This window comes from Pongo pygmaeus, chromosome 20 (assembly GCF_028885625.2).
Source record: "Pongo pygmaeus isolate AG05252 chromosome 20, NHGRI_mPonPyg2-v2.0_pri, whole genome shotgun sequence".
Lineage (NCBI taxonomy): Eukaryota > Metazoa > Chordata > Mammalia > Primates > Hominidae > Pongo > Pongo pygmaeus.
In genome coordinates, this window is record NC_072393.2 from 52901339 (window position 1) to 52921960 (window position 20622).

Here is a 20622-nt window from a genome sequence, read left to right on the forward strand (position 1 = left end):
GCTGACCCAGCCTGTCGCATCAGAGAAGGCCTCCTGGAAGAGGGGACATCTGAGCTAGCATCTCAAAGAAGGCCAGAAGGACAACCATGTAGTCTCTGGCTACCATGTCCCCAGTGCCTACCACCCCCTTGTTTAGCATTGGATTTTTTTTTTTTTTTTTTTTTTTTTTTTTTGAGACAGAGTCTCCTTCTGTCACCCAGGCTGGAGTGCAGTGGCGCGATCTTGGCTCACTGCAATCTCCGTCTCCCGGGTTCAAGCGATTCTCCTGCTTCAGCCTCCCCAGCAGCTGGGATTACAGGCGTGCACCACTACGCCTGGCTGATTTTTGTATGTTTTGTAGAGACAGGGTTTCGCCACGTTGTCCAGGCTGGTTTCGAACTCCTGGCCTCAAGCAATCCACCCGCCTCAGCCTTCCAAAGTTCTGGGATTACAGGCCTGAGCTACTGTGCCTGGCCGACTCATTCATTTTTATTTATTAACAAGTTTTTATTGTGGGTCATTGGCCAGACTTTGGAACTAGCCAAAGTCTGGCTAGTCCCCCTGCCTTCAGAGGGCTCACACATAAAATGGTGATACCAACACAGAACTTCAATTAATCTTTTTAGAGACAGGGTCTGGCCTTGTGGCCCAGGCTGGAGTGCAGTGGCACAATCATAGCTCACTGAAGCCTTGTACTCCTGGGCTCAAGTGATCTTTCTTCCTCAGTCTCCCAAAGTGCTGGGATACAACACAGAACTGCAAACCCTGAACCCTGAAGAAATGCTACGTGTAACAACGTGACCCAATTGTCTGGGTTTGTATCTCAAACCTGCTACTCACTAGCTGTGTAACTTCTCTGCACCTTATAACTTACTCATAAGGTTGTTGTGAGGATTCAGTGAGTTAATGGGTCTAAAGTGCTTTTAGACTGCTGCCTGGCATGTCCAGGCATGGTGGCTCATGCCTGTAAACTCAGTGTTTTGGGAGGCTGAGGCAGGAGGCCTGCTTGAGGCCAGGAGTTTGAGACCACCCTGGGCAACATAGCAAGACTCCATCTCTACTAAAAGAAAAAAAAAAATGGGCCAAGTGTCATGGTGAGAGCATGTAGCTCCAGCTGCTCAGGAGGATTGCTTGAGCCCAGGAAGTTGAGGCTGCAGTGAGCCATGATTGGTCCACTGCACTCCAGCCTGGGCAACAGAGCAAGACTCTGTCTCAAAAAAAAAAAAAAATCCACAAAAAACAAAAAGAATGTTGACTAGCCTGGCCAACATAGTGAAACCCCGTCTCTACTAAAAATACAAAAATTTGCCAAGTGTGGTGGCACACACCTGTAGTCCCAGCTATTCGGGAGGCTGAGGCAGAAGAATCACTTGAACCTGGGAGGCGGAGGTTGCAGGAGCCGAGACCTCACCATCGCACTCCAACTTGGATGCCAGAGTGAGACTCTATCTCAAAAAACAAACAAACAAACAAAAAGACTGTTGTGGCCAGGCTCAGTGGCTCACACCTGTAATCCCAGCACTTTGGGAGGCTGAGGTGGGTGGATGGCTTGAGGCCAGGACTTCGGGACCAGCCTGGCCTGAACAGATGAAACCCTGTCCCTACTAAAAATACAAAAATTAGCCAGGTGTGGCGCCTGTAGTCCCAGCTACTCAGGAGGCTGAGGCAGAAGAATCATTTGAACCCGGGAGGTGGAGGTTGCAGTGAGCCAAGATTGCACCACTGCACTCCAGCCTGGGTGACAGAACAAGACTCTGTCTTGAGAAAACAACAACAACAAAAATTAGCGGGGAGTGGTGGTAATCCCAGACTCTGCCTCAAAATAAAAAATAAAAATAAAAAAAGACTGTTGCTTGGCACGAAGTACTCATTTTTATTATTAAAGAACGAGGGATCAGGCCAAATCTGGGAGACTACCCTGAGAAGGTGACTTCAAGCTGAGAGTTGAAGGGTAAATCAGAGCTGATGGGCTCCCAAGGGGTTTGGGGGATCCAGAGTGAGTCCAAGCGTCCTTGTTCTCCAGGTGCTGCCAGTTCACAAATTTAATATTGAAAAGACTGAGAACACTGCATAGGCGTTGTAAAGACATTAATTTGAAGTACGGGTATCAGGAATTCACTGCCCCCCACCTTGTCTTTCTTGTGTCTCCTCAAGTAATCTCAAAAGTCCCTTACACATCACGGTTTGTAATGACAGTCCACGCACTCGATTTGGCAGCCCTGCAGTGCTTAAAGAAAAGTTGTTGTTGTTTCAAGCCACTAACATCTAAAGATCAGACTGAATGCATTAAAAGTGCCTTTTTTTTTTTTTGAGACAGAGTCTCCCTCTGTTGCCCAGGCTGGAGTCCAGTGCCATCTCGGCTCACTGCAACCTCCGCTTCCCGAGTTCAAGCGATTCTCCTTCCTCAGCCTCCCGAGTAGCTGGGATTACAGGCGCCCGTCACGACGCCCACCTCATTTTTGTATTTTTAGTAGAGACGGGGTTTCATATTGGCCAGGCTGGTCTCGAACTCCTGACCGCAAGTGATCCGCCTGCCTCGGCCTCCCAAAGTGCTGGGATTACAGGCATGAGCCACCACGCCTGGCCCTAAAAGTGCTACATTAAAAAAAAAAAAGTCAATGGAAACATCCTTTAATATAAAAATCTTTATTAATGGAATAAACAAACCCCCGTAATTTTATTTATCAACGCTTACAGAGCGCTTACTATATGCAAGGCATGATTTCAAGAGCTTTGCAAAATATAGTCTATTTAATTTTCACAGCAGCCCTACGAGGGAGGTACGATTATTATCCCATTTTATAGATGAAGAGACTGATGGCAGAAATGCCAAATGTAATAGGAAACAGCCTTTTTTCATGCATTCCACAAATATTGGCTGGGTGCCCGGGAAGCTCATCTTCCACGATCTGTACTTCCGGAGGAGTCCCAGAGGAACACCTCCTCAGTTCAGAGGAGTCAAGGGTTACAGCGGTGCCCTCTCCCATCACTACTCTTTTCCCTTCAGGCGCCCTAATTGACATTCGATTTGTAGCCATTTACACAATGCTAAGTGACAGGCTTGGGCTGCACAGAGGACCAGGCCGTCTTCCCTCTCCTGGGGATCAGGCGGTCACAGAACCAAAAACAAGTTGCATGGACACGCGCGTTGGCTGCAGATTTTCTTCACAGCCAGGAGAAAGAGCACGCGCTCTCCAGCCCCGCCTCTTCTTCCGGGACGACGAATTGCGGGGCTCGGATTGGGCTGAGGCGGGCCACGCCTACTCATGTCCTCCAATCAACTCCCTCTCTGGTGCGCTCCCTCCTTCTCAGCCCCGCCCCACCGCCCCACGTTACGTCGCTCCTTCTGGCCTCCTCCGTTATCCCGGGGGCTGCGGCTCGCGCGGCAAACCCACCTCCCATTGCTTCCCATTGGCTGGTCAGGTCCCGCGCGAGCGGGATCGCGCCCTTCGCCCCCCACCCCCAAAACCGGGCCATGCCTCTCTCCTTCGGTTTCTCCAGGAGCCAGCGCGAGGCAGCAGATCGGCTGCTTGAGACGCGCGCGGAAACGCGCGCTCCTCCTGCGGACCACTCCCTCCGCCCTGCGCACCACTCCCTCCGCCCTGCGCCAGCAGCTGCGCCGGCTGGCAGCCCCACGCGCACGCGCGCTCGTCCACCCCGCGCCCTCTGCTCGTTTGCAGGTCGCCTCGCGCTCAGTCGCCACGGCGGCCGCCGCAGTAGCGGCATTTTTGGGGGCGCACGCGCACTGCACCGTCCGCGGCCGTTCCTAACCTCAGGCAGCGGCGGTGGCAGTGAGCCCCTCGGGTGCACACGCGCTCTGGTCTCTCCCCACTGCCCCGCTGGTTGTCCCTTCGCGGCGCGCGCCCAGGGGCCGTTATACCCCTGCAACGGTCCATGCGCCGCGCACGCGCAGTAACGAGGGGGCGCGCGCGCGCGGGAGCGGCCGTCGCAGGAAGGAGGTGCCGCCGCTGCCGCCATTGCGAGTGAGGGAGGGAGGGAGGGAGTGAGCGAGGCTGGTCCGCCCTCCCCCTGGTTCCCGCCCCTCCCCCCTTCCCCTCCCCGCCCCCCGCCCCGAGGGAGAGCCGCGGCGCGGCGGCAGGAGGAGGTGGAGGAGGCGGAGGAGGGAACCCGCGAGGGAGGGTCCGCCCGGCCCCCCGCCGCCGGAGTCGCCGCCGCCGCCGCCGCCGCCGCCGCCTCAGCTGCCGCTGGACTAGGAGCAGGGGAACATGGCGCCGGGGCCCCCGTCGTTGCTGCCGGGATCTTGGAGGCCGGGGCCACGCTGAGGGCGCCCAGCTGGTGAGTGCGCGAGCTCACGGGCCCCGGGCGGCAAGGCCGGGCGCCGCCCCGCTGCGGGGTCCAGGGGGAGGCGGGGACGGCGGGGCCCGGAGCCCGCGAACAATGGAGGAGCTGGAGGGGGAGGGGAGGAGCGGCCCCCCCCAGCCCCCCGGGCCCCGCCGTCCCCGTCGCTTCGCGCGTCGGCCGGGCCCGTGGGGCCCTCCTGCCCTTTGGACCTGCCCCTGCCCGCCCCAGCCCTGCTGTCCCCGCCGCCGCCCCCATCCCCGACCCGTTGGGATCTCGGTGTCTGCCTCGGAGCCTACCCGACTTCAGCCAACCAGCTCCCAATTCTGCGCCCCCCTTCCCCCTTCCACCCCTCCATAATGCCCTTCGCTCCTCCCGGGCTCTGCAGTGCTCCTGGGACCCATCTCCTCATTGATCATTCTGCATCTCTTAATTGTGGCTCCCACTTTTGAGATCCGTGACCCTTCTCCCTCTTCTCGATTCTGCTCTCACCACCCTTCAGATCTGTCCTCGGCCCCTTCTTTGACCTACCTGCTGTGCTATTATTCCTGTCTCAGAATCTGTTGCACCTTGGGAGCTGTCCCTTTAGGACCTGCGGTTCCAACCCGTTGGAGATCCATCTGAGACCCCTGTTCGGCCAGGCACTGCTGCCCCGAGTCTTCCCCTTGGACTTAAATCCCGTTCCCTCGTGGGCCTTACTACCCGCATTTCTGTCTGCCCTCTCACAGAGCCTGCTGCATCCCGGGATGCCCCTCGGCTGGCTTTCTGACCCTTCCGTGCCCCAGCTCATTCCCCTGATCCCCTCGGACTTGGCTGCACCGTGCTTGCCTGTTCCCCTTCTCAGCTCTTGTTCCCGTTTACCATTCAGACTCTTTCATCTCTTCCAGACCTTTCTGCCTCTCAGCTCTGCCCCTTGCCCGACCTCAGATCTTGCTGCGGTTCCCTCACCTGCTTGCTTCTGACTCTGCCTTCCCGGGAAGCAGCCTCCTCCCCCTTCTCTGCCTCAGCAGGTCTCCCATTTCTGCTATTCACTTAAATGATGTGTCCCTAACTCAGACTGCCTTCAGTTTCAGCCCGTGTTCTCTCGGAGGTTTCCTCTCTTCCTCACCTCCTTTTTGGCACTCCTCTGAGCTACTGCATTCATTTGCTTCTCCTTTCTTTGGCCTGTCTCTCCTTCAGTTTTCTGCCTAAAAACTGCTTCCTGTCCCCTCTTTGCTCCAATTCCTCTCCTCCCCGTTTTAGCCCTTAGACATGCCCTTTAACCTCACTATACCTCTGATACCTCCCGGGCTGTTCACCCATCCCCTTCCTGTTCTGCATCTCACAGACCTGCCCCTAGATCCATTTTGTACCTACACTTTCCTCGTTTTTTTTCAATTCTGCCCCATCCTCTTTATTTAGTGTTTCCCTCACCAGCTCGGCTCCTTCGGAGCTGTCCACTTGCCCGCATGTCTTTAGACCAGTTTTTAACTTCTGTATTGCCGTCCTCTCTTGGAGCGGTCCTTTAACACTGGGGTTCTTGTCACTGTGTCCCCTCTCTGTTCCCTCCCGAGTCTTAAGTTTTCCACATGACATTCTCTTCCCCCCACCATTTTGATTCAGCCCTCACCCTTCACTCTGCTTTATTTGCCCACCCTCCACTGTTCTGCCTCTTGTCTTCTTTTGGAGTTCTCACTCCAATTGTGACATTAAGATGTCTTCTTAATCATTCTTTCCTATGTATCCCCCCCCCCCCTTCCTCTTGGAGCTGCCTCAGTGCTGTGGTAGATTATCACTCCCCTTTGATATCCCTCTCCCAATTCTGTTCCTCTTGGACTTGTTTCCTTCCTCACCTTTTTTTTTTCTTTCCCCTTGTATCCTGCCAGGCTCCTTCTCTTCCCATTTAGTTCCTATCAGACCTGCTCCTCGCAGCTCACCACCCGTGGCCCACCCATTACCCATTGAGCACTTCCGCTTTCAGGCATGTCTTTCTCTGTTCTCCATCCCTCTGCTGCAGAGGCAAAGGGACTGGATTGGGCCTTAAGCTCTCCAGGCTCTGAGACTGCAGATTCTCTCTCTGCGCCCTAACCCTGAGGGTTCTCTTCCCAGGGATCCTGAGAGATCTGGGTAAATAGGTGGGGGTTGGTTGATTGTTACTGCTCTCTGGAGTCTGGGAGTGTCTCCCCCATTTACCCCACTTCCACTAGGTTAGTAGTGTGGGGGGAGGTAGATCTTTTTCCATTGCCCCATTTTCTTTCCTCTGCTGTTTGCTCTCTCCCTTTGCTCTCTCTGGGCTTTGTAGCTTTGTGTCCTTTGGAAAAGGGGATTGCAGCTGCTCACAAATCTTTATTCTCTTTCTCACTTTCCCTCCTTCCTTCTCTGAGCCATTGCATAGAGGACCCTCTCTCCCCTTCCACCTCTAAGCCAGCAACCCTAGGAGTGTCCTTTCCCTCCCCTCCTCCCCCCCCCCCCCCCCCACAGCTGACAAGTTATTTCGTTTTACCTCTAGCTGGGGAAATGCCAGTTCTCAAATTCTCCCGATCCCACTGGGGGTTATGGCCACACTTGGACCTAGGGAAGCTACAGTATTGCCTTCCCTAATGGCCTCTGGTTTGCAGTGTGACCTTGGGGGAGAGAATGGGGAAGGTGGGCTTATTTCTTTTTCACCTTTGCCCCGGGAAAGGCTGCAGCTTCCTGGTCTTCAAAATGGTGAGGGCTTGGGTTTGGAAAGCACTTTGCGGTTGTTTGTTGAAAGAGAGAGTGCCAAGTGTCACTCAGATTTCTGCCCTGTGGTATTGCAGGCACTCCCTGCCACAGGAGCTGTGTGCCTCTGGGCAGATCCATGCTAGATTCTGGGGCTCATTGCCCTACAAGGGGTGTGTGGGTGGGCCCTGACATTCCTTAAGCTTTTTGAGTGACCTGATTGGGTAGAGTTAGAAAGGGGTGCCAGGAACTGGCGGATGTGATTGGGTTTTTAGTCTTATTATCTGAGAAATGCGTCTTAGCTACCATTCCTGAGCAATTTTCTTTAATGACTGTATGGTTGTGGGGGGGTATTTAGGAAGTTCATTCAGGGGTAGAGGTGGTTTTTAGGGGGGTATTTAGGAAGTTCATTCAGGGGTAGAGGTGGTTTTTACAGAAAATCTATCCAACCATTTTCCTTCCTTAACTTGGGAAAGGGGATCTTTTGCATGTTCTAGGTTTATTTATTTCTTAAGTAAATCAAAAGCCTGATTTTTTTCCCTGCTGTGGCCTTGGGCAATTGTATATTAAAGTAGCCATCCAACTGTGAAGGAGCATTTACTGGAAGGACTTTCTTAACTGAGCTATGATCAAACTTTGTTTATTTTAGTACTTATTTAGAAATAATTCTATGTGGACACATTTGAAATAAAAACATTCACTGTCATCTACAGAGTTGGACCATTCACTCATCAAATATTAGGGCATTTGTATATGAGACAGTGAGGAGGGCTGATAGTAGATCTGTATGGTCCCTTGAACTTTTTAAAATTTTCTGACAGAATCTGGTAATTTTAATGATCTATGTGTGGCATGGGTTTTCACCATTATTGACTTAAAGATTTTTGGTTCATTTCCGTTGGTGAATTTTTAGCCTTGTGTGTCATGATTAATTTTCTGAATTTATCTTAGAGTTTGTGTTACCCATGTTGGTATCAATAGTTGTTTTGTTTTTTATTAATATGGAAGTGACAGATAACTAAGAATAAAAACAACTGTGTATGCAGTACTGCTTAAATGTGTGTCCCAGAGTTTTAATATCATTGGCAGCATGAAAAGGTCCTGCATGCCAAAAGCCTAAGTTTACATAATAGGGAGAGAGGAAACACAGAATGAAGAGCTGATTTTTCCACCTTAACTGGTAACCGATGTTCTTAAAGACTGTCAGATTTCTCTGAGGCTAGCAGAGGCCCTAACTCCAGCATTGACATTTGCTTTCATGATGGGACTGGGTGCTACAGAAATGTGAGGTGGTAGCCTTGGTCTTCTGGCACAGTTAATATGCCATTTGGAGTGGGGGGGCTGGAGCAGGAGATGGTGGTAGACAACTGCTTTCAACGTAGTAACATGTTTTCAAGGGCTCTTGCCCTGCCTAGAAAATCTTTGTAAAGACTTAAAAACTAATCTGATCAAAGTTTCTCATTTAAGTTATCATCTTGTTTTCAACTAACCTTTTTTTGGCCATGCCCCCCGCCCGCCCTTTTACCTGCCCACCATTTTCCTTGGCATGATGAAGGTCGACACATTTAGAACAGTGACAAATCAGAAAATACTCATTCTTCTTGATCCAGAAGAGAAGAAGTTGAAAGAAGTTGTCGGTGTGCAGATTCATGGGCAGATCCATGGACCTGATGGTGACTTTTGGCAAAGGACACAGCCTGGGAGGGGTGGGAGCTGCACAGGTGACAGTAAACCATAGCCTAATAGATGTTTGGTGAGTCTGCATGTGAGGAGGTGAGGCGTCAGGTCAATATAGTTGGAGACTGAAAAGGTCGGAGTGGTTGTTCATCTCCATCTAGTCTGGTCTGGTTCCCATCTTTGGTCCACTGTGGTCTCCTGAGAGGTGTTAGGCCACTTGCAGGGTCTTCCTGTGATCTGCTATGACTATTGTCAGTCACCACCTGGCAGTCTAAACAATGTAATCTAAACAAGATTACACAGTAATCTTGACTTTTTTTTTGAGATGGAGTTTCCCTCTTGTTGCCGAGGCTGGAGTGCAATGGCGCAATCTCAGCTCACCACAACCTCTGCCTCCTGGGTTCAAGCGATTCTCCTCTGTCAGCCTCCCAAGTAGCTGGGATTACAGGCATGCGCCACCACACCAGGTTAATTTTTGTATTTTTAGTAGAGATGGAGTTTCACCATGTTGGCCAGGCTGGTCTTGAACTCCTGACCTCAAGTGATCCACCTGCCTAGGCCTCCCAAAGTGCAGGGATTACAGACATGAGCCACGGCGCCTGGCCTGTTTTTCCCTTTTTAAAAAAATCTTTTGTCATTCATCACAGCACTATCCATGATGTCTGGTTGGTAAGATTTCTTTTTCACGATCTATAAAATAGGTAAAATTGAGATTCTTTGCATGAAGAGAGAAGGTGACTAGCACAAATATCTCCTTTGACGCCTTGCGTTCATTGGAACTCCGTGAAAATCAGTGCCTAGTCTAGCCTCCTCATTTACAGATGGAGGAATGGAAGGCTGGCATAGGGCATTGTGACAGGCTTCCTGCCACAGCAGAAAAGTACTGGATTTATATAAGGTCAGTGACCTGGCTTCTCATCTAGGCCTTGTCCTAATTAGTTGGGACCATGAACAAATTGCTTTACCTCTCTGGGCTTCACCTTCCTAGTCTGAAGCCTGGTGTGCTGTCCAGGTCTGATTGTAGATTCTTGTTGTCCTGGGTCACTTACCAAGTTAGAGCTGGAGCTTAGGACTAAGCTCTTGTTGCTGCTCTTTGATTCCTCCCTCACCTGCCAATCCCCAACTGCCTGTCATCAAGTCCCGTAACCCAGAGTCTGTGTAGGGGGCTCTTTCCCTGGGAGATGCAGCAAAATGAACTGGATTACCCTTATTGTATACTTTTTCAGATATAAAATAAACACTGCCTGTTTTTCAACCATTCACATGGAAATTACTTTATAATTTAGGGGGATGGGGTTATCCAGATTATATTAGCTACATAACTAAAACCATATACCTCTTTTAAAAACAATATGGAATTTTTCAAGCTGAGTCATTGTTGACCTAGGCTCTCAAACAGCAATGGTCTGAATAGCACTTGTATTGCTGGCATTAAGAAATGCAAACAAATAATTCATGTTCATCTTCCCAAAAGTTTCTATTTAACTTTTGATCCAGTGCTTTATCAGGCTTCATCTATGAAGAATTCTTGAAGATAACTTTTGGCATCTGTCAATCTAATTTTCATTTATTTGCTTCTCTGATACTGAGAAATGCCATTAAGTTGATATATTAGCAGAGAACCAGATACTTTCAGCCATGAAGTATCATTACAGGAAAGTAATATTTATTTTAATTGAAAATAGCCAGACTTGCCTATCTCTCTCATCTTCCTTTATTGAAATGAACATTTTCTTTTTATGCACTTTGCAGCAGTTGTGACTGTTGTATTATAGATCTGCAGGTATTTCCTGTCTCTTTTGCTCTCCTGATACCTCTGCATTCTTACTTGGATGATGTCCTCGTCCTGGCCACTGCAGTAAACTGGTAATTGAATTTGGACAATTGAGAGGCAGCTTCCTATGATGTAAAGAACGTTGAAGAAACCTGGGTCCTAGCCCTAGCCCTGCCATTTACTAGCTGTGTGACTAGCCAAATCATTTTCATTTCTCTGGACTACAGTTCCTTCATTTGAAAAATAAAGGGGTTATACTAGTTGGTTCCCATTCTGCCTTATTTTGTGGCTAATAATACTTGATTTTGTCATCTCTCTCTCTAGATAGACAGTAAACTCCTGAGGATGAGGAGCCTCTTATATTATCTTTGATTTCCCACTACACCTAGCAAAATACCTTGTACTTGGTAGGCCCCCATTGCATCCGTGTTGATAGAAGATAAACAGGTGCTAAAGTTTTTTGTTTTTTGTTTTTTGAGATGTTTGTACCAACTGTAATGGCCATTTGCAGGCTTTAAATGCTTAGAGGGCATGCTCTCCTGGTCAGCCTTTTTTTTTCTTTTTTCTTTTTTTGAGACGGAGTCTCGTTCTATCGCCCAGGCTGGAGTGCAGTGGTGAGATCTCAGCTCACTGCAACCTCTGCCTCCTGGATTCCAGTGATTCTCCTGCCTCAGCCTCCCGAGTAGCTGGGATTACAGGCGCATGCCCACCCTGCCCATCTAGTTTTTATATTTTTAGTAGAGATGGGGTTTTGCCATGTTGGCCAGCCTGGTCTCAAACTCCTGACCTCAGGTGATCCACCTGCCTCGGCCTCCCAAAGTGCTGGGATTACAGGTGTGAGCCACCACGCCTGGCTCTGGCCCAGCATACTTTAATCTGCATACTTGCTGCATTGTAAATTTCTTGATCATGATGACACAGTTAATAAGTAGTAAGTCAGTGTGAAGAATCCAGATCTGTCTGATTTCAAAATTTGTTTATTTTATTAGGCTACACTACCTCTCTGGGTATAAGAATGAGCATAGTTCATCACCTTGAGGAATTTATAGTCAGTTGTAAACAATTAAATATATAGGGTGAAGGGAAGTAAATGTTGAATAGACTATTCTGATTAATGTCTGGCTCCTTGGGACACGATCCTGTATTAATAGTCTTGAAGACTTTCATATTCAGAGATTTGAGCACACAGTAGGTTGCATATCACAGTATTTTGAAAAGAATCTACACCACAAGTACCAGCTTGCCTTTTTAGCCAGCATATTTGGAAAAGTTGAGCATTTTATGTCTGACCTGAATTCAAACACAGGTGTAACAAAACTGTGTAAGTAAACTAGTCTAACAGGAAGAAGGTAGAGATGTTTGGTCATGTAATGACTCTTTAAATCTACATTTTTTTCAGCAAGTAGAAAAGTATTTGGGTAGCTACAAATTGAGAGATTTTCTTTAGGCAACTAAAAATATATACATAGAATATATACAACTACAATTTGCCAATTTACAATTAAAAAATAAAAATTAAAAGAAACATACAGGTAGAAATACGTCTCTCCTCTTGAGTTATTTATGTGGGGCTCACCATGATACCTTTTTTTTTTTTTTTTTTTTTGCAATGTAGTCTTGCTCTGTCACTCAGGCTGGAGCACAGTGGTGCCATCTCAGCTCACTGCAACCTCCACCTTCCAGGTTCAAGCGATTCTCCTGCTTCAGCCTCCCAAGTAGCTGGGATTACAGGCACTTGCCACCACGCCTGGCTAGTTTTTTGTATTTTTAGCAGAGACGGGTTTCACCATGTTGGCCAGGCTGGTCTTGAACTCCTGACCTCATGTGATCCATGCGCCTCGGCCTCCCAAAGTGCTGGGATTACAGGCCTGAGACTCCACATCCGGACATGATACTTTATTTAGTAACTTTTTGCATTTTAAAAAAATGTTAGTCTAAAAGTATGCTGGGTAGTTACAGCTAATAGCCTCCTGAGGTGTATATATATAGTTGGCCAGGCGTGGTGGCTCACGCCTGTAATCCCAGCACTTTGGAAGGCCAAGGTGCGCAGATCACCTAAACACATAACCCCCAGAGGTAAAGGCTGCAGTGAGCCATGATCGCACCACTGCAGTCCTGCCTGGGTGATGGAGTGAGACCTTGTCTCAAGAAAAAAAATTATGTGTGTGTGTGTGTGTGTGTATTTGCATTGTGTGTGTGTATGTATATAGTTGCATTGTGCTTTTTCCCCATTTTCATTTAAAAGAAAGGTCAAAACTGTGGCTTTATCTCTTGCAGCCTGCACTGCTTAGGAATGAGACAAAGGAAAATGATTACCATTAATTGCCATGGGCAATTAAAAAGAGTTCTTTGTTCAGTAACAAATTGATTGTGTACAAATGAAAGTCAGCACTGCATTAATACAAGATTATTAGATTCTTGAAATCAGCATCTTCTGCTAGAGTAGCTTTCACTTCAAGGGAATTATTTCACTGGGAATAGCGTACCTAAATGATTGGTGATAAAATGTATCACTAGGTCTTTATTTTTCAGAAATGCCTGTTAACGTTATAGGTAGAGGCTGGTGGATGCTGCTTTTGTGGTAACCTTTTTAATGGCCTGAAATCACTGTATACTTTTTTTTTTTTTTTTTGAGACAGTGTCTTGCTTTGTCGCCCAGGCTGGAGTGCAGTGGCGCCATCTCGACTCACTGCAAGCTCCGCCTTCTGAGTTCACACCATTCTCCTGCCTCAGCCACCCAAGTAGCTGGGACTACAGGCGCCCGCCACCACGCCCGGCTAATATTTTGTATTTTGTTTAGTAGAGACGGGGTTTCACCGTGTTAGCCAGGCTAGTCTCGAACTCCTGACTTTGTGATCCGCCCGTCTCGGCCTCCCAAAGTGCTGGGATTACAGGCGTGAGCTACCACGCCCGGCTTGTATACTTTTTTTAATGCTGTCAACGTATAAGAAATTTCTTCTTCTGGGCTGGGCACGGTGGCTCATGCCTGTAATCCCCAGCACTTTGGGAGGCCAAGGCGGGCGGATCACAAGGTCAGGAGATCGAGACCACCGTGGCTAACACGGTGAAATCCCATCTCTACTAAAAATGCAAAAAATTAGCCAGGTGTGGTGGCGGGCGCCTGTAGTCCCAGCTACTCGGGAGGCTGAGGCAGGAGAATGGCGTGAACCCAGGAGGCGGAGCTTGCAGTGAGCCGAGGTCGTGCCACTGCACTCCAGCCTGGGTGATAGAGCAAGACTCCGTTTCAAAGAAAAAAAAATTTCTTCCTCTGATTGGTCAGTCAACTGAGGAATGTAGATAAAACCTTTGATAAATGAGGAAGAAGAGAAGAAGACTCCTGACTGCTGTGGAGTGGGTCTTGGCTGTTGGCATGTACCTAGTAGTAGCCACGAAACAACCATAAAGGCTTAAAAAATGGCAGCCTTAAGCTAAAGTAGTTGTGATTTGATGTTATGTATATACAAGGTGTATATATTTTCTTGTGTGCAAATCCCCTTTTAAGTTTTTTCTTAAAAAATTGAGGTATAATCTACATGTAGAAAAGTACGTAAATCTTGTGTCCATTTCTGAAGTTTTTGCATGTTGTACAAGCCCCTTTTTCATATGATGGGGCATAATTCCCTTTTCTACATAGTTCTTACTGAGCCGGAAATTATTTGAGAGTCTCTATATAAGGCACTTCAATTATTACTTTATATTTAATATACAAATGTGAACATGTAGGATGTTTCTAACTTTACCCATCTGGGCAGGGTCAAATACCTGATAAAGAGTGGGATAATGGTGATTTCACTGTATAAATTGTTACAAGTGTGAAAGCATTCTTTTAACAACAGATCTTTTCTACTCGTGTTGTTAATTCCAGATTATTTTGATCTCTGTTTGCTGGAAATTAAAAGAGATAGTGGTTACTGCTGATGAGAGTGAAATGGGACTGGTATTGAAATGGCTATCAGGCCTGCAAACTAGTGTGAACTTTCAGGAAAGTAGTTTAGCAATGTTTTCTTTGTTTGTTTTTTGTGATGGAGTCTTGCTCTGTCACCCAGGCTAGAGTGCAGTGGCATGATCTTGGCTCACTGCGACCTCCACGTCCCAGGTTAAAGCAATTCTCTTGCCTCAGCCTCCCCAGTAGCTGAGATTACAGGTGCTTGCCACCACGTCCGGCTAATTTTTGTGCTTTTGGTAGAGATGGGGTTTCGCCATGTTGGCCAGGCTGGTCTTGAACTCATGACCTCAAGTGATCTGCCCATCTCGGCCTCCCAGAGTGCTGGGATTACAGGCGTGAGCCACCATGCCCGTCCAGCAATGTTTTAAGAAATATACAATCCTTGATCTACTTATAAGAATCTATAGAGGGCTGGGTGCAGTGGCTTATGCCTGTAATCCCAGCACTTGGGGAGGCCTAGGCAGGCGGATCGCTTGAGGTCGGGAGTTCGAGACCAGCTTGGCCAACATGGTGAAACCCTGTCTATACTAAAAACACAAAAAATTAGCCAGGCATGGTGGCGGGTGCCTGTAATCCCAGCTACTCGGGAGGCTGAGGCAGGAGAATCGCATGAACCCAGAAGACGGAGGTTGCAGTGAGTGGAGATTATGCCACTGCACTCCAGCATGGGTGACAGAGTGAGACTGTCTCACAAAAAAAAAAAAAAGGAATCTATAGGGACCGAGAAATAGAGATGTGAATCAAGATTGTATACAAAAGAGATGTTAACTATGTTAACTATATGAATGTTTATAAATTTAAAAAAAAATCTAAATGTTTTAACCTTAGGGGAATGGTTTGCTTTATGGAAAGGTTATGGAGTCATTAAAAAAGTATGTTTTTGAGAATACTCGACGTGGGAAAGTGCACACAAAATTAAATTAAATGTGGGAAAAAATAGGATATAGAACTGTAAACAGCATGAGTCCAGTTATTTTAAAATATATATGTGAAAAAGTGGAAGAAATATGCTGAAGTGTTATTAGTTAACTCTGTGTTGTAGGATTATGGGTGATTAAAACTTTATTTTGAATTTTCCCAAGCTTTCCACAATGATTTTACTATTTCTGATTCAGGGAAAAAAAGATTAAACAAGTTTTTTTTTTTTTTGTAGTGTGGTTGTATTGTGTTTGGTTTTTCTTATAAACATATGAAGGAAAAATTGAGCCGAAAAGCAAGAAATTCATGGTAAGATCTGTTGGACTCTAGTATCTTTGAAGGTAAGGCATTCACCCTTTCTTAGAGAATAATCAAATTAATTACTAATAAGGCCGGGCACGGTGGCTCAAGCCTGTAATCCCAGCACTTTGGGAGGCCAAGACGGGCGGATCACGAGGTCAGGAGATTGAGACCGTCCTGGCTAACACGGTGAAACCCCGTCTCTACTAAAAATACCAAAAAATTAGCCAGGCGTGGTGGCGGGCGCCTGTAGTCCTAGCTACTCAGGAGGCTGAGGCAGAAGAATGGCATGAACCCGGGAGACGGAACTTATGGTGAGCCGAGATTGCGCCACTGCAGTCTGGCCTGGGCGACAGAGCAAGACTGCATCTCAAAAAAATAATAATAATAATTGATTACTAATAATATTACCAAATAATAACAATGAACTGTTTATTACATACCAGAAGACTAAGAAATGTTGTCTCATATTCTCCTCACAATAATCCTCTGGGGTAGGTGGTATTCTCACCTTCTAGGTGGGGAATCGAGGTTGCAGAGAGGGGACTTGCCCAAGGCCACATGGCTAGTAGGTCCCCAAAGCGGTCTGGCTGAGTCTCTGCTCTCTATTGACTTCTCTGGCCGACTTTACAGTTTCCAGAATGCTTTTTTAACACGCTTCCCAGAAAGTCTGGAAAGGACTTCACACTTTACAGAATGCTTTCGTCCAGTGTGATCTCAGCCCAGAGATGAAAAGAATTCAAGTCTACTCCATGGTGGATAGATAGAGCTGAACCCTTAGTTCTCTTTGAACAAGGTTCCCTTCTAACCCCTGAAGTGTGCTTGTTTTAAGAGAAAGGAGCCAGCCGGGCATGGTGGCTCACACTTGTAATCCTAGCACTTTGGTGGGCCGAGGTGGGCAGATCATTTGAGGTCAGGAGTTTGAAACTACCCTAGCCAACGTTGGTGAAACCCCATCTCTACTAAAAATACCAAAAAAAAAAATTAGCCCAGGCTTGGTGGCGGGAACCTGTAATCCTGCTACTTGGGGGGCTGAGGCAGGAGAATTGCTAGAACCCAGGAGGTGGAGGTTGCAGTGAGCTGAGATCGCACCACTGCACCCCACCTGGCTGACAGAGCGAGACTCTTTCTCAAAAAAAAAAAAAAAAAAAAAAGGAGCCATCAGTCAAAGTCAGGAATGGCTATAAAATTAGTGATGTGTTCCCTTTTATGGGCCAAAAACATCATTTTAATAAGATTTAAATTTAAGCTTTTTTTTTTTTTCTTTTTTGAGACGGAGTTTTGCCCTTGTTGCCCAGGCTGGCGTGCAATGGCACTATCTCGGCTCACTGCAACCTCCGCCTCCCGGGTACACGCCATTCTCCGGCCTCAGCCTCCCGAGTAGCTGAGATTACAGGCATGCGCCACCACCCTGTGCTAATTTTGTATTTTTAGTAGAGACGGGGTTTCCCCATGTTAGTGAGGCTGGTCTCAAACTCCTGACCTCAGGAGGCTGACCCCGCTTCAGCCTCCCAAGTGCTGGGATTACAGGCGTGGGCCACCTCGCCTGGCTAAGCTATTAATTAAAAATTTTTTCCCAAAGTCCTATTTTGAAGTCCTGTCTATAATTAATTTTATTTAAATAATTTAGCAAAAGTTTGTTGAGCAGAAGAGGGAACAAACTAGTTCTTTGTAGTTCCAGAGGATAGAGGTAGAGGTCTAGGTATCTACAAGGTTTAGAGTGCACAAAACATGCCTCCTCCTCTCTGGGAGAATTTATATGCCGTTTATAAAACAAAAGCAATTCTTCCCTTACAGGTAACACAAGGAACACACTGTTTCTTTACCAGAATGTAAAAAATTTAGAAGGCCAGTGGCCTGATTATTTTTCCTTGATCTTATCTTAAAGAATTATGTGTGACTAAGCATTTCAATGCAAGAATGCATTGACTAGGAAGACAGATTTCGTCTTATTATGAGAAAGAACTTTTAAAGAAAGTGATCCAAGCTCATGTTTTATGTTTTGTCTTTTTTTTTTTTTTTTTTTTTTTTGAGTCGGAGTCTTGCTCTGTTGCCCAGGCTGGAGTACAGTGGTGCGATCTTCTTCGGCTCACTGCAACCTATTCCTCCTGGGTTCAAGCGATTCTCCTGCCTCAGCCTCCTGAGTAGCTGGGATTACAGGCGCCTGCCACCACGCCCGGCTAATTTTTGTATTTTTAGTAGAGACGGAGTTTCACTTTATTGGTCAGGCTGGTCTCGAACTCCTGACCTCGTGGTCCACCCGCCTTGGCCTCCTAAAGTGCTAGGATGCAGAAGTGAGCCACTGCGCCCGGCAGTTTTGTCCTTTTTTTTTTTTTTTTTTTGAGGTGTAGTATAGTCTTGCTCTTTTGCCCAGGCTGGAATGCAATGGCGCAGTCTCAGCTCACTGCAACCTCCGCTTCCCAGGTTCAAGCGGTTCTCCTGCCTCAGCCTCCTGAGTAGCTGGACTTAACAGGCGCCCACCACCACACCCGGCTAATGTTTGTATTTTTAGTAGAGACGGGGTTTCACCATGTTGGTCAGGTTGGTCTCGAACTCCTGACCTCGTGATCTGCCTTCCTCGGCCTTCCAAGAAGTGCAGGGATTACAGGCGTGAGCCACCGCACCCGGCCTCGTTTTGTGTTGGATAAGCAATAATTTTAAAGTTTACCCCATTTGGTTTTATTGTTGTTTTTATTTAACAAGACGTCTACACGTATATCTATTAAATATTTATTTACTGATCATTCTTTCTGTTGTCGGGGAGAGTAACAGATCTTCAATTCAAGGAGGTTGGCGTTCAGACATCAGGAAGAAATTGCAAAATAAAGCATTTTGGATCCTCTGTGAGGTTTTTGTCTTTTGTTCCTCCATTTGTTCTGTGACATCACCTAGAACATGACCTGACAGGTCAGTAGGAGCTCAGTCTTTGTTGAATAAAGGTATGAGTTTCTGAATGAGAGAAACCTGGAATAGATGGAGTCTGTCGCCTTTCAGTCTTCAGATTCTTGGGATTCCTCAAGCCATGTAGAGGAAAGAAACTTTCCTATTGTTAGTTTTCATTTGCATCTTACCAACTTTGTGACTTAAGACAAGTCATTTATTCTTAATCTGAATTCTCGTGTCTATAAAATGGGCTTAAATACCTATTTTGCTTGCCACGGTCTTTTTATTTTTATTTTTTGAGAACTAAATGCCATAATGCTAAAGTTGGTAACCTTTGAGTTTGCTGGAAGAATGAAAGAGAACAATTAGGTAATTAAAATGTTCAGGTAAGCGAGCATGTGAGAGTACTGCAAAGGCGGCGTGATGAAATTTTGGATCAGTGGAGCAGCACATGCTATTGATTTGTTATCTCTTGGTCTTTGTACAACTTGTAATTTGCCCCCAGGTAGCAGATAGTTTGAAGGTCTTATCAGAAAGTGTCTCATACACCTAAATGTTAACACCAGGTCATAGGCCAAATAGCAGTTGTCCACATTTGTGGAGGCCTCCGTTACTCTTTCTCATCATGACACATGGCCTAGATTTGAGTCCCAGTCCCACCTCTTATCTGCTCTGCACCCTCCGACAAGGCCCTTTAAACTCCTGGTGCCTTAGGCACATCATCTTAAAAAGGAGAATATAGTAGTGTTTACTCATAGGGTAACTGTGCTAGTTAATATGCTTACTATATGTCATTATTAGTGCTGCACTACCTGGACCTGGCCTTTTTTTTTTTTTTTTAATTTAATTTTTTTTTTGAGACAGGATCTCACCCATGCTCCATGGAATACAGTGGCATGATCACACCTTACTGCAGCCTTACCTCACAGACTCAGTCATCTTGCTACAGCCTCTGAGTAGCTGGGACCACAGGTGTATGCGTACCACCAAGCCCAGCTAATTTTTTTTTAATTTTTTTTTTTCTTTTAAGATGGAGTCTCGCTCTGTTGCCCAGGCTGGAGTATAGTGGTGCAATCTCGGCTCACTGCAACCTCCGTCTCCCAGTTCAAGCGATTCTCCTGCCTCAGCCTCCCAAGTAGCTGGGACTACAGGCACCCACCACCACGCCCAGCTAATTTTTGTATTTTTAGTAGAGACGGGGTTTCACCATATTGGCCAGGCTGGTCTCGAACTCCTGACCTCATGATTCGCCCGCCTCGGCCTCCCAAAGTGCTGGGATTACAGGCGTGAGCCACCATGCCCAGCCTAAATGTTTTTATTTTTCATAGAGACGGGGACTCGCTGTGTTGCCCAGGCTGGTCTTGAACTCTAGACTCAAGCCTCCCTTTTCAGCCTCCCAAAGTGCTGGGATTACAGGTGTGAGCACGTGGCTGGACTTGGCTTTAAGAGACCAGCTAAAGAATATAGTGGTAGGAAAATAAATACAGGCATAACTCAGAGATAGTGTGGGATTAGTTCCAGACTACTGCAATAAAGTATATATGGCAATAAAGCCAGTCACACGAATTTTTTGGTCTCCGAGTGCATATAAAAGTTATGTTTTGGCCAGGCACAGTGGCTCATGCCTGTAATCCCAGCACTTTGGGAGGCCGAGGCGGGCGGATCACCTCAGGTTGGGAGTTCGAGACCAGCCTGACCAACATGGAGAAACCACATCTCTACTAAAAATACAAAATTAGGTGTGGTGGCGCATGCCTGTAATCCCAGCTACTCAGGAGGCTGAGGCAGGAGAATCGCTTGAAACCAGGAGGCGGATGTTGCAGTGAGCTGAGATCACGCCATTGCACTCCAGCCTGGGTAACGAGCAAAACTCTGTCTCAAAAAAAAAAAATTATGTTTTGGCTGGGTGCAGTGGGTCATGCCTGTAATCCCAGCACTTGTGGGAGGCAGAGGTGGGTGGATCACCTAAGGTCAGGAGTTCGAGACCAGCCTGGCCAAAGTGGTGAAACCACGTCTCTACTAAAAATACAAAAACTAGCCGGGCGTGGTGGTGGGCACCTGTAATCCCAGCTACTCAGGAGGCTGAGGCAGGAGAATCACTTGAACCTGGGAGGCAGAGGTTGCAGTGAGCCATGATCACGCCATTGCACTCCAGCCTGAGCAA

At 47.1% G+C, this 20622-nt stretch overlaps 1 protein-coding gene across 1 annotated transcript in view; it reads left to right on the plus strand.

The window, feature by feature from the left end:
• Nucleotides 1-3967: 3967 nt before the first annotated feature.
• Nucleotides 3968-20622, plus strand: part of ARHGAP35 (Rho GTPase activating protein 35) — a 145339-nt gene continuing 128684 nt past the window's right edge. Inside the window, exon 1 of the mRNA XM_054466317.2 lies at nt 3968-4275. The gene's annotated coding sequence lies outside the window, so the exon portion shown is untranslated. The remainder of the gene's footprint in view (nt 4276-20622) is intronic.